Below are 15,521 nucleotides of genomic sequence, written 5' to 3' on the forward strand. Positions count from 1 at the left end.
GTATCAAACGAAAGGTATTTCACTCCGCATTACAATAGGATCATTTTTGAGTAGGGTTGCCGTTTGGGGTTGGAGTAGTTGGAGGACGTAATGGATAAGTCAGCTGCAAATTCTGCAATTTTCGTTCATCCAGTCGGTAGTACCACTGAAAAAAGGAAGCGGGTGAGAAAACTGACTGAGAAATGGACATCCGAGCAAACGTAGAGGCTATTGCAGGAAGTAGAGGTCAGGGAGGGACCTTGAATTTTCTTTCGTCCCAATACAGGGACCGGAATTTGAGGGAGGCTCAATGGGAAGATGTGGCGGATATTTTAAAGATGTAGTGATTTGAGGTATCTGACAAGTGGAACAGCCTGCGCTGGTCTTTCCGCATGAGTTCTTTTTCTCTTTATAAATATACTAGCATTTATCCGCGGCCCCGTCCGCAAGGAGGGAATGAAATGTATGGGCTATTCACGTTAGCCTGCTTATCAAGGTATCTGTTTAAAAAATGTTTCCTGTCTAATGCACTTTATTTTTGTAATTGAATAAAAAAAAAAGATCTATATGAGCTGATAACCTGATAGGATCCAACAAATGATCCAGAATTTATCCAGAAAAAGCCACGAATTGACCCCGACGATATCGCGGACGGATCCCGAAAACCATCCAGAAATGCTCCGGAAGGGTCTCCAAACGTTCCCGGAATAGTCCCAAAAAACCCGAAATGACAACGACACGATTCTAGACTTATCCAGAGAACCACACAGAAATGATCCATGAAGGGTACCAAAATGATCCCGAAATAGTCCCGGAAAAGTTCCGAAATTACCCTGACGGGCTCAGGGACGGATCTCAAAAAACATCCAGAAAATGAACCCGACGCGATCCCGGACGGATACCCAAAACCATCTAGAAATGATGCGGGAAGGTACCCCAAATGATCCCGAAAAAGTCCCGAAATGACCACGATGGGATCCCGGACGGATCCCTAAAACCCTCCAGAAATGATGCCGAAAGGGTCCCAAAATGATCCCGTATTAGTCGAGAAAAAGTCCCGAAATGACCCCCACGGGATCCCGGACGGATACCAAAAACCATCTAGAAATGATGCCGGAAGGTACCCCAAATGATCCCGAAAAAGTCCTTAAATGACCCTGATGGGATCCCGGACGGATCCCTAAAACCCTCCAGAAATGATGCCGAAAGGGTCCCCAAATGATCCCGTATTAGTCTCTAAAAAGTCCCGAAATGACCCCGACGGGATCCCGGACGGATACCCAAAACCATTTAGAAATGATTCCGGGAGGTACCACAAATGATCCCGAAAAAGTCCCGAAATGACCCTGATGGGATCCCGGACGGATCCCTAAAACCCTCCAGAAATGATGCCGAAAGGGTCCCCAAATGATCCCGTATTAGTCGCGAAAAAGTCCCGAAATGACCCCAACGGGATCCCGGACGAATACCCAAAACCATCTAGAAATGATGCCGGATGGTACCCCAAATGACCCCGAAAAAGTCCCGAAATGACCCTGATGGGATCCCGGACAGATCCCTAAAACCCTCCAGAAATGATGCCGAAAGGGTCCTTAAATGATCCCGTATTAGTCGAGAAAAAGTCTCGAAATGACCCCCACGGGATCCCGGACGGATACCCAAAACCATCTAGAAATGATGCCGGAAGGTACCCCAAATGATCCCGTATTAGTCGATAAAAGGTCCCAAAATGACCCCGTCGGGATCCCGGATAGATACCCAAAACCCTCCATAAATGATGCCGACAGGGTCCCCAAATGATCCCGAAAAAGTCCCGAAATTACCCCGATGGGATCCCGGACGGAACCCGAAAAGCAACTAGAAATAATGTCGGTAGGCGCCCCAAATGATCCCGAAATAGTCCCGAAATGACCCCATCGCTGTCAAAAATATTTACTTAACGTTTGACGTCAGTGGTGAAAACTGGATGTCAATTGACTGACACCACAATTTTATGACAGTCTTTGGCACACACTGCTATATCGACTTCATGCCAGTTTTTAATATGTAATGAAAACACATTTGACACCAAATCGCCAGGACGACAGTTATGTCAGTATTTGATGTCAGTGATTTTGACATAGTGAAAACAAAGCATTATACGCACTCACCATCGTTCGTACGCATTCCAAGAATACGTTTAAATAATGTCACGTTGCGCACTGGCTCCTTTGGTCTATGAATTTCGCGCAGCACCTTCCACGCTTCATTTGCCGTTTTACAATTTTTAACATGCTCAGTTTGCATCGCCGTGATGCTCAACATGAGTGTCGCTGTAGCATTTTCATCTTTTTCTTTCCACGCAACAACCGTTTTTTCATTTTCCGCCCTTTGGAATTCACATTGGAAATTTACAATAAAGCATTGATAAGGACTGACGACATTTGTTTGTCGATGTCAAACAAATCGTTAGTACAATTGGGCATGCCAGCAGCAAATCGTCCAATGCATAATATGTTCAATCGAGAACTGGAGCGTGAATACCATAATGATTGTAATGAACTAAACACATTTGCAACATCAAATTTAACGAAATTGAATAACCAAAAGCAACATGTTTATGATACAATCATGAATAATTAGCCATGGAACTGGTGGATTGTTTTCTTGGATGCTCCTGGGGGAAAAAGCAAGACCTTTTTGATTTCATTGATATTAGCATCAATTCGATGAGATAATAACTTTGCATTGGCAAACGCTTCTTCCGGAATTGCTGCTACATTACTTGAAGGCGGTCGCACAGCACATTCTGCATTAAAGTTACCTTTGAATATGCAGGTAAATGAAACACCAACATGTAACATTTCGAAAACATCTGGAATGGCAAAAGTTCTTAAAGTATGTAAGCTTATCGTATGGGACGAGTTTACTATAGCCCCCAAGAAATCATTGGAAGCACTTGATAGAACTTTGAAAGTTCTACGAGGAAGCCAAAGAGTCTTTGGAGGTACCATGATTTTATTGACTGTAGATTTCAGGCAAACATTACCTGTGATCCCAAAATCCACGGCTGCAGATGAAATCAATGCATGTTTAAAATTATCGTATTTATGGAGACATGTAAACACGTTTACACTTACTACAAACGTACGTGTTCAACTACAAAACGATCCGTCAGCAGCTGAATTTTCACAGCAATTACTGAAAATCGGAAATGGCCAAATGTCTGTCGATCCAACATTAATGATTGCCTAACAATCTCTGTACTTTTGCACAGTCTAAAGAAGCATTGATACAGAGTCTATTTCCAAACATAATTCAACATTACAAAAACTATGATTGGCTCAGCGAAAGAGCAATTTTAGCTGGGAAAAATAAGGACGTAAATGATATAAATGCAGCTATTCTGGATCAAATACATTGTGACACAGTTGCATATAAGTCAATGGACACTATTAATGATCAAGATGATGTCGTAAATTATCCAACTGAATTCTTAAACTCACTCGATTTGCCAGGCCAAGCACCTCATAACTTACGATTATAAATTGGAGCACCGATTATTATGCTGCGCAACATTAATGTGCCACGACTTTGCAACGGTACCAGACTCGGTGCGAAGAAGCTAATGGGTAACGTTATCGAAGCACCAATTTTGATAGGGAAGTACAAAGGAGAAGACGCTTTGATGCCCAGAATTCCACTGATCCGGACGGATTTACCATTCTATTTCAAATGTTTGCAGTTCCCTATTCGCCTTGCTTCGCTATTACAATTAATAAGGCGCAAGGACAGTCTCTGCAAATGTGCGGTATTAATTTAGAATAACCAATTTTTTCTCATGGACAATTGTGTGTAGCTTGCTCACGAATAGGCAAACCATCGTCATTATTCATTTACGCGAAAGATGGAAAAACCAAAAACATTGTCTACCAAAAAGTGTTACAATAAAGTTCGAATGAAATTGTATCAAAAATTTTTCTTTGTTTCGTATTAATCTTATTCTCTTTCAGCAAATCATTGAATTTCTCACCTAGCGAAGCGGGCGAGGGTACGCTATAATACTATATATACCACCGATCTGTATGATTTTTTCAGACAACAATATATGCTATATACGTAAGCATTTGGTGAAATTTGAAGCTTCTAGTTGTTAAAATGGGGCTGAAATTGCGAATATATATATATACTATATATACCTCCGATCTTTATAATTTTTTTCAGACAACAATATATTCTGTATATAGGGCAGTAATTACGTAAAGTTTCTTATCTGAACAATCGGTTGTGGGGATATATACGGCCGATCTCATCACTTTTTTTCAGACAACAATGTGTGCAATATACGAAAGTATATGGTGAAGTTTGAAGCTTCAATCTGATAAATTGAGGAAGATATGACAAAAATTCTCTTTAACTGAAAAATCGGTTGTATGGAGAATATATGCTATAGTGGTCCAATCCGGCCGGTTCCGACAAATGTCTAATCGGACACCCAAATACACCCGCTCACCAAATTTTATCAAGATATCTCAAAAATTGGGGGACTAGTTTGCATACAAACTGACAGACGGACAGACGGACATGGCTAAATCGACTCAGCTTTCATCATGATTATTTCGATATACTTTATGGTGGGTCTATCTATTTTCCTTTAAGGACATACAATTTTGGGACTCGTGACCAAATTAATATACCATTTCATTTTCATTAAAGGTATAAAAATAGGTAGGTACTTTGTGTGAGGATGCTAAACTTCATGTTTTGTGGTCTGCATGTAAAAAACTATGTCTACGAACCACGTGTCTCAACAATATATGACGTAAACGTAAGTATTTGATTAAACTTATTGAAATTTGAAGCTTCTAGCCGTAAAAAAGGGGCAAAAATGACAGTTTATATGGGGTATATAATATATATACCACCGATCTCTATGATTTTCTCAGACCACAATATATGCTATATACGTAAGCAATTGGTGAAATTTTAAGCTTCTAGCTGTTAAAATGGGGCATAAATTGCGCAAAGTTTCTTATCTGAACAATCGGTTGTATGTGATATATACTATATATACCACCGATCTCTATGTTTTTTTTTTCAGACAACAATATATGCTATACGCGTAAGCATTTGGTGAAATTTGAAGATTCTAGCTTTTAAAATTTATATATAGTATTTATATATACTATATATACTGTTGAAAATTGTATTTTTACTTGCCTTTATTTCCGAATAAATACAGACACTAGGACTTAGTTTTTCGTGTACATTTATTGATGCGTCTTAGTTGATGGTTAAAACTGAAGTGAATTCAAGTGAAAAAAGGAAAATACATATGTATAAGGAAGATTCAAATGCACGGTTGCGTCTACGCATGATTGTGTGAAAAAGAATTTCTTGAATATGTGAATTGAACTCAAGGTTGCTTTTCAACACGCCCCCTCATTTCTCCCAAAAGTTGTCTTAAATTACTGCCTCTTTCACTACTGATGTGAGTGCGATATATTCGGCTTCGGTGCTACTAAGTGATACTGTTGTTTGATTTTTTGACTCATACGAAAATACACCACCAGCAAGAATAAATACGTAGCCTGTGTATGATTTCCGATCGCTACTATAGCCACCCCAATCTGCATTAACGAAGAATTCCATCTCTTTACCTGTTCGATGATATGAGATCGTCTTATTTTGTGTTGCGTTTAAATATCGTAGTATGCGTTTAGCTGCTGCTAAATGCTCTGTGTGTGGGTCTTTGTTTCTCTGCGCTGACTTGCTTACTGAATGCAAAACATCAGGACGTGTGCACACAGCTATGTACATCAAGTATCCTATCAGTGACTGATACTTCACTTGATCACCATTCTTGCATTCTGCGATGCTACAATTAACTTGGTGCCCTACATCTAAAGGTGTAGCAATTAGTCGACATTCATTCATGCCAAATTCGTTCAACAATTGTCTTATATGTGATTTCTGACTTATAGACACTGCACCTGTTTCGCCTTCGCGGCTTACTTCTCTGCTCAAAACATGTTATACTTGCCCTTTGTCGACTACTTCTTTTCCGATGAAATTTTTGCTTTAATGCCAGTTAATTGCTTATAAACAGAACTAGCTATTAAAAAATCATCAACGTATATTCCGATTATATTTATTTGTCCGTTGTTGTAATTTATATATACACATGATTCGCTTTTGCACGAATTGAAACCAATTTTCTTCAAAATTTTAACAAGTTTAAAATTCCATTGCCTTCCTAACTGCTTAAGTCCATAAAAGGATTTCTTAAGTTTCAAACAATGATTAGGAAAACATCTCTGGTTGACCCATATATATGTCATCGTCCAGATCACTATTCAAATACGCGGTGGATACATCCATATGATGAAGATACAATCCATACTCTGCCGCTAGTGCAAATAGCATTCTTATAGTGATATACATATCTCACTACGGGTGAAAAAGTTTCGCTATAAGTCACACCATATACTTGTGAACAACCTTTTGCTACAAATCTAGCCTTGAATCTTTCAATGTAGCCATCCTTATCTGTTTAAGAGTAAAAACCCATTTACAAGGTACAATTTTTTGTGTCTCAGGTAGCTCCGCAAGTTGCCATGCTTCATTTTTCAAAAGAGATTTATATTCAATTTGCATAGCCTTATGCCACTCATCTGCATATTCACCCGAAAGTGCTTGCTTTACTGACACAGGTATATGCACATCGTTACCATTCAATAAATTCAAATAGTTATACTTTTCACAGGTCTACCTGGCCTACCACTATGAACTATTCGCGGTCTACCTGGACCAGTCTTTGGTGCACTTTCTTCTGATTGGTCGTCTTCAGCCGATTCAAATTCATCTTCACTATTGCGCAATGTAGCTTCGTTATTTTGTAATGGCTCTTCATTTTCAGATATCTCATCTAAATTGTTATTTATTTGCTCGGCTTCATTTTCAATAGTTAAACCTATTTTAACTGGCAATACAACACTTTCCTTAGCATTTAATTTTTGTCTTTTTGCTTAGCTGATATCGATTCTAAAAAGTATATATCTCTATTTACAATGAGCTGCCTTGTTTGCTTATCAAATAGTCTATACGCTTTTGATGTGTCTGAATAACCAACCATCACATATTGTTTTCCTGTTGGTTTGAATTTTCTATGCTCTCTCTCATTTAAAGCAATTGCTAGCAAACCAAATATGCGCAAATGTCCTCCCTTAGGTTCATGCCCATGCCATGCTTCATACGGTGTCATCTTAACTAACACTCTTGTTGTTGACCTATTTCGCAGGTACGCCGCCGTATGAACTGCTTCTGCCCACAATACTTCTTCAGCACCAGCAGTTATCAGCATGTATCTTGCCATATCCAACAACGTTCTATTAAAACGCTCTGCCACTCCGTTTTGTTGTGGTGTGTATGGCGCTGATAATTGTCTTATAATTCTATTGTCCTTCAAGTATTGGTCAAATGCTTTATTTACAAATTCTCTGCCGTTATCCCTTCTCAAAATTTTTAGCTGTTTGCCTGTCTGACGCTCTTCCATTGTCTTAAACTCTTTAAATTTGTCCAATGATTCATGTTTATGTCGTAGGAAATAAACAAAAACATAACGCGTCTTGTCGTCAATGAACGTGAGGAAATATTTTGTGCCGCCAACCGATGCAACGTTGGCGGGACCACAAACGTCGGTATGTACCAACCCCAATATTTCGCTAGCACAGCTTTTTGCACATGTATGCACTCGCTGGTTACATTTGCTTGTCATACAAATTGTACAATCAATAGTAGCCGGTATGTTGATTTTCAATCCATTTACCATTTCGTTACTGATCAACTCGCGCATGCTTGGAAAATTTAAATGGCCAAAGCGTTCATACCATTTCATCCCCTCATCAACTGACTTCCTTGAAAAAAATACATTGTTTGTATTTATTTCAAATATAGATTACTTATCTTGTTTGCACGTAATATTGTTGCTTCGTGCTCGTTGATTATGTCTGCTGTATTGTTGTTTAATTTTACTGTATAACCTCCGTTAACGGCCTTCGCATCTGACATAAAACTACACTGCAAACCAGGTACATATAAAACATCCGCCAATGTGACATCGAATTGTTTCGTTTTCAAATGCACGACTCCTTTGCCTGTCGCTAACAAATTATTATCGCCAGCTAACATGATCGTTTCTTCATGTTCTTCGAACTCGCCAAATATGTTTCGATTGCAGCACAAATGCAAAGAAGCGCCGCTGTCAACGCACCAAGCGGCTGTATGTAATAAGTTCTTGCTGACTCCTCTCTGACTCTCTCTGCTTGAACTGAGCAGCGAAATGTCCAGTTTTGCCACAACTGTAGTATTTGAAATTATTTCTTTTGTTGCTCTTGATTGTCATTGCTGTTGTTGTTGCCGTTATTCGCTTGGCGTCATTTGATTTTGAATATGCGTTGTAATTCTTTTTTTTGTCAGAATTTTCTTGCATCATGAATGCTTGTACACTATTTTCGGAATTTTTTGAATTATATGACTTACGTCGCACACCTTCTTCTCTAGGCTTAATTTTTATGGCACTCAGCTTGGGATGCTCATCACGAGACTCTAATGCGACAACTAAATGTTCAAATGATTTTGGCAAGCTTGCGAGTAGCATGATCACGAAGAATTCTTTTTGGAGACTTAACCCGATTTCTTCCAGCTTTTCAGCCAATGCGGTAAATTTGCATACATACTGTTGAACGCACTCGCCATCGTTTATACGCATTCCAAGAATACGTTTAAATAATGTCTCTTTGCGCACTGGCTCTTTGGTTTATGAATTTCGCGCAGCACCTTCGACGCTTCATTTGCCGTTTTACAATTTTTAACATGCGCAATTTGTATCGCCGATATGCTCAACATGAGTCTCGCTGTAGCATTTTCATCTTTTCTTTCCATACAAAGACTGTCTTTTCATTTTCCGCCCCTCAGGACGTGTCAGATCACCACACGTGATTGCCCATAATCCTTGGTGGACCAGCACACCCTTTACTTGTATGCTCCATTAGTCGTAATTCGTCTCACACAATTTGTCGAAATTGTACAGTGCACTCATTATTAACACTTTTTAAATAAATCAAACACTTTTACACTTGACTCCAGGAATTTGCACCTGGGCCCATAATCTGTTGAAAGTTATATTTTTACTTGCCTTTATTTCCGAATAAATAAAGAAACTACGACTTAGTTTTTCGTGTACATTTATTGATGCGTCTTAGTTGATGGTTAAAACTGAAGTGAATTCAAGTGAAAAAAGGAAAATACATATGTACACGGCACATTCAAATGCACGGTTGCATCTACGCATGATTGTATGAAAAATAATTTCTCGAATATATGAATTGAACTCAAGGTTGCTTTTCAACATATACCACCGATCTCTATGATTTTTTACACAACAATACATACTATGTACGTAAGCGATTGCTGAAATTTGAAGCTTATAGCTGTTAAAATGGGGTAGAAATTACGAAAAGTCTCTTATCTCAACAATCGGTTGTATGAGATATATACTATATATACCACATATATTATTTTTCAGACAACAATACATGCTATACAGGTAAGCATTTGGTGAAATTTGAACATATCTAAACGATTTTTAAGAAAATATAAAATAAACAAGTAGGGAAGGCTAAGTTCGGGTGTAACCGAACATTACATACTCAGCTGAGAGCTATGGAGACAAAATAAGGGAAAATCACCATGTAGGAAAATGTACCTAGGGCAACCCTGGAATGTGTTTGTATGGCATGTGTATCAAATGGAAGATATTAATCAGTATTGTAAGAGGGAGTAGGCCATAGTTCTATAGGTGGACGCCATTTAGGGATATCGCCATAAAGGTGGACCAGGGCTGACTCTAGAATTTGTTTGTGCGATATGGGTATCAAAAGAAAAACGTGAATGAGAATTTTAAAAGGCGTGGGCTTTGTTCTATAGGTGGACGCCTTTTCGAGATATCGCCATAAAGGTGGACCAGGGGTGACTCTAGAATTTGTTTGTAAGATATGGGTATCAAATGAAAGGTGTTAATGAGTATTTTAAAAGGGAGGGGCATTATTTTTATAGGTGGACGCCTTTTCGAGATATCGCCATAAAGGTGAACCAGGGGTGAATCTAGATTTTGTTTGTACGATATGGGTATCAAATGAAAGGTGTTAATGAGTATTTTAAAAGCGCGTGGGCCTTAGTTCTATATGTGGACGCCTTTTCGAGATATCGCCATAAAGGTGGACCAGGGGTGACTCTAGAATTTGTTTGTACGATATGGGTATCAAATGAAAGGTGTTAATGAGTATTTTAGAAGGGAGTGGGCCTTAGTTCTATAAGTGCACGCCTTTTCGTGATATCGCCATAAAGATGGACCAGGGGTGAATACGTTTGTACAATATTGGTATCAAACGAAAGGTGTTAATGAGTATTTTAAAAGCGAGTGGCCCTTAGTTCTATGGGTGGATGCCTTTTCGAGATATCGCCATAAAGGTGAACCAGGGGTGACTCTAGAATTTGTTTGTACGATATGGGTAGCAAATGAAAGATGTTAATGAATATTTTAAAAGGGAGTGGGCCTTAGTTCTATGGGTGGACGCCTTTTCGAGATATCGTTATAAAGATGGACCAGAGTTGACTTAAGAATGCGTTTGTACAACATGGGTATCAAACGAAAGGTGATAATGAGTATTTTAAAAGGGAGTGGGCCTTAATTCTATAGGTAAGCACCTTTTCCAGATATCGCCATAAAGGTAGACCAGGGGTGACTCTATAATGTGTTTGTACGATATGGGTATCAAATTAAAGGTATTAATGAGAGTTTTAAAAGGGAGTGGTGGTAGTTGTATATGTGAAGGCGTTTTCGAGATATCCACCAAAATGTGAACCAGGGTAGAACATCACCTGTCGGGTACCGCTAATTTATTTATATATGTAATACCACGATCAGTATTCCTGCATTGATTCCAAGGGCTTTTGATTTCGCCCTGCAGAACTTTTTCATTTTCTTCTACTTAATATGGTAGGTGTCACACCCATTTTACAAAGTTTTTTTCTAAAGTTATATTTTGGGTCTGTTCGGCCGGGGTGCGTATGCTCCTGAGTCGTAGGTCGGCGCACCGGGGTCGATCTCAGTGGGAATATGGCGTGTAGAATAATGAAATAAACAAATAGACGAGAATTTCTCGTTATAAAGGATGATCTTTATTCAGTAAAGGTAAATAGCTAGGGTACAATATTACCTGAGTATAAAACGGCAGAGATCGTTGGCGGCAGATGCGTGCTGGTTGGCGGTTAGAATCCAAGAGGCCGGTTGTATAGCAAGCTACAACCGTTGACCCGCAAAATCCTCCGCTTTGGAGGGGAAAGGCACCCACACATCAACCCCGACATGCATATGCATGAGTGCTGACAAAAGGCACACATACACGTGCATGTACATGCATGCACATGCATGAGGGTGATGGTGTGGGTGGTTATAAATTAATTCGAGTATCGATTATCGATTTGCAGAGTTGCATTGGGGGGTCGCAATCAGATGCGGAAAATTTAGGCATCCTGCCTAAACATGCCGGCCCCCCTTGCGATACGCAACATCATTTTCCGCCAATGACCTCCGCTGGAACGAGAAAAATGAATATAAGACTTACACACTAAACTTAATCTAAATGAGGAGCTCGTCTGACGACGCAAAATAGCCAGGAATCCTTTCCGACTTGCTTCGCATGCCACCCGAGCTAAGATGAAAAAATTAGCGGTTATGAACAGTGATAAGTGCATATTTCTTGCCATTGAATTATACATAAATATAGAAATTCAGAATGTAGTATGTGTATAGTCGATGGCCAGTAAGGCTGGACGAAGAGGCCGAGGTCTCCGTTCCAGAGTGGCACCATTTTTTGTTATTCTTTGGTTTTTGTCGTTCCGGATGGAGAGGCCGAGGTCTCCATTCCAGATTTGCGGTTTTTTATGTTAGTTGGACGAAGAGGCAGAGGTCTCCGTTCCAGACTCGAGGGTTTTGAGGTTTTTCTGGGCTGGACGAAGAGGCCGAGGTCTCCGTTCCAGCGTATAACGCGTCGTGTCGCTCTCAGGTCGACTGTGGCATTTTATGGATGAGGTGTGGCATCTTTTGAGGTGCCAGGGCGAGTGACGGTGAGGTTGGTTGGGTGAAGCGGAGGTGTTTTATTGCAAAAGCAGAGATGCGTTATTTACGTTCACCTGCCATACATTTGCAGATAGGCGATGCGTTCACCGCGACGCGTTCTATCTGCACGTACCATTATGCTAAATGTAACATGCAACCCTGTCGTGTATTTATTGCTCAGCTGATAGCTGGTATGTTGAGTTTGTGGCGTGCAAATATATACATATATACCTTATGTATTTTGTCGTTGCACTAGTGCCGTAGAAAAGTTGATTTTATCTAATTTCGGGACTTTTTCATTTCGGGACTCTTTAATTTCGGGACTCGGGTTGTTTTTGTACCGAAGCCGTAATTATGACAGTTTGTGATGTTTGTTGTTGAAAACAGCAAGTCCTGCCCTCCAGCCAGGGAAACAAACCGACGGCAAAAAAAAAATCAAAAAATCAAAAAAAAATTTTTTTTTTTGGTTTTTTTTTTGTTTGTGAATGAGAGCATAATTATTTTTAAATGGGGTTTCGTCTTTATTTTTGTGCGTAAGTATTTTGTTGAGACTGCCCGAAGCGTCAGTAACGATCCCGATTTTGTTTCTCTTGCGGGTTTTCGGTACCAGCGTGCGTCAGTTGACGCAGCACTAAAGAAAAACAGGCAAATATATATACATAAGTCGGTATAAGTATATGGGCAGTCAGTGCACGGACCTTACCGCATTGGTACATTTACTAACTTTTCTGATCCATTTTCATTTTCTACTACTAATACTACCGAGGCCCAAAATCTACCAATATTTCAGTATTTTCGCTTTGAAAACGAATACTGCGATCATTTTTAAGTATTTAATGCCGAGCCTGCCCAACCAACATTAGGAGGTGATACTGACCAAATCAGTCAATTTTGAAAAATTTGTGAACAAATTTAAACAAGAAATAAATTTTTTGATGAGATAAATGTAGTAACTGAAATCGGTTATTTTGTAGCCGTATTTTTGGTACTTTGGAATATTGTTGTTGTGGTTAGATGTTTTGGTACATTTTTGTCAGTATTCCACACTCAAAATTCAGGAAAAAGTGAGTATCGTATAGTCATAAGCTATGTATATACAAATGTACATGTAGTTTTGTCTTGTTTACAAGTGTCATTTCCTTGAAATGCGCGTTATTTGTTTTACAATAAGTGATTGTTTGGTACTAATATAAACTGTAGCTATTGTTTTCTTGGTAAAAAAAATCTCCCACTACCACTACTCTTTTCATCTGTCGCTTTCCAACATTCCGTTTATAAAAAGTCCGCGCACTGGTTCAAGTATGCCAGCCACATAGCAAAAAGGGAAGAAAAGAAAAAAACAAATATCCAAACACACCCGTATATAGAATGTAAATTCTCATGAATTGAAACAAACGGGACTAAAATCGAAGGATTTTTCCCGTTGTCACATTCTTTGACTATGGCGCGTGGCTGGAGTACGGTTGGTCTTCTAGTTTGGTGATCATGAATGGTAAGAAAAATTTAAAGTTAGTAATTCGTAATTGAATATTCTTTTATTCATTATTATTAATTAATTTTCTTTTTATGTTTCAGGTGGATGGTGTTGATATTCCGGAGATGGAGCTCAGATATCGTATCGGATTTTTATTGCCTAACCGATTGTCAACTACATCAACAGGAGCCACAGCTGTTGCATACAAGCGGCCACCGCGTGCACCACCTGCCTTCCGTATGGCCTCCATTAGCTCGTTGCGTGAAATATCAGTATTGGAATTTGATACGGCAATACTTGTAGATTTTACCTTTAAAATTTGTTCATTTGCTGATTTTGCCTGTGTTAATGACGGCATAAGTGGAGGTGGTGTTGGTGGTGCCGCTTGTGACGCCGCTCCTGCCACTTGTATGCTATTACCGATTTTTGTAACAGTTGTTGGCGCTATCGACGATAATGGCGGTAGTGGGGGTGGAGGCACATGAACAATTACCGGATCTCCGGCAAAAAAATTTTTTTTTGATATCTCAACGTCTGCCTCTTCGAGCTCAGGCAAATCGGGCAAATTTTCTATGTATAATGATGGAGCTATTTATTGTTGGTCGTTGCTTTCGAGATATATATCATCCGCCATGCCGTGCAAGTCAAGTCGTAAATCAATTTCAGGTGCTTCATGTAAACGAGGTGTATATCGTAAGCCCCCAAATGAGTCAACTTTCTGATTGCGATGCGCTAATGAGTATGGAGCTGGTTCTAGTCATTGCTTTTGATTACCCGATTGCGCTGTTTTCACGGCGTTGGGGTGGTGATTTAAAGAATTTTGCTGTTTTCCACATATCCTTTTCGGTGTGCTCGTTACCGTAAACCAACTCGCCGCTATTACAATGTAGCAATGATGATACTGAATGGAGTTTAATAGATACAGTGCCCATGCTGAAGCTTTTGTTTACTTGTGATTTATCAGCAGTCACAGTAGCGCCATGCATGGGATTATCTGAATCCTTGTAACGTACATGGAAGAATACAGACTCTTCCTGTTGTGCTAGCTTTGCAGGTGCGTCTACATTGCTATGCACTTCATAGATTGATTTCTGATTGTGCTGTTGCTGTGTAGGTTGTTCAACCATTGTTATGGAGTCTATAAACGTGTGCGGTAGATCTCGAAAATTTGTGACAATGGAAAACGTGCTGGAGCGTAAATTTTTATTGCTTTTTTAGCGCAAACTAAACTTCGGACCTTCGACAGCGCCTTTTCAACGCGTGTGCTCAACTCTTTCACTTTAGCCTTATTGCGCTCGGTGCGATTGTCAATGCGGTCAAATACAGAATTTATTGTTTGTGGTAGACAAGCGAGCGCTATGGCCGCTTGGATTGTTGTTTCTTTCTGCCGAAGATCGGGTGGTATCACAGGCACTGTATACATTGCAATTCATTACTTTTTATAAACATTCAACTTTCTTCGTGATTAAAATTTATCAAATAAATTAATTCAGCTGAAGAGATGACATGCTTTGCTAAAAACAAACAGCTGTTGTCCGGCGATAGGCATAGATGCAGGCGTTGCGGGCACATTAGTACTTGGTTATTGTAGTTATTTTGATTTTAACTTGAAAGAGGTTGCTGGTGAAGCAAATGGTCTATCGCCAACCATTTGCATTGATGTTTTCGACTGCTTAATGTTTTTTGCACAATGTCAAAATCATGATAGACGCAAAGCAGCGTTAATAGCCTTAGGCTCATTTTGTGTAATGAACGATTATTATTGAACGGATACCAAATTGAAACGATACTATTGCGATTTACTAGTATCCGATACAAGTGATGCTAGTATTAAAAATATTTGCTTACGTAACATATGGATATTTCTTACTGAGTCAGAAATGATAAACAATCGAAACCGAAAGATTC

General features: G+C 39.4%; 1 protein-coding gene and 1 pseudogene across 9 annotated transcripts in view; both read right to left on the reverse strand.

Annotated features, from left to right (window-relative positions):
- LOC137244275 (synaptic vesicle 2-related protein) overlaps positions 1-15,521 on the reverse strand; it is a 2,198,928-nt gene that overhangs the window by 2,168,540 nt on the left and 14,867 nt on the right. The window lies entirely within an intron of this gene.
- On the reverse strand, positions 13,711-15,036 carry LOC137245995 (WASH complex subunit 1-like; annotated as a pseudogene).

The sequence above is a fragment of the Eurosta solidaginis genome, chromosome 3, assembly GCF_040869045.1.
Source record: "Eurosta solidaginis isolate ZX-2024a chromosome 3, ASM4086904v1, whole genome shotgun sequence".
NCBI classification, from domain to species: Eukaryota; Metazoa; Arthropoda; class Insecta; order Diptera; family Tephritidae; genus Eurosta; species Eurosta solidaginis.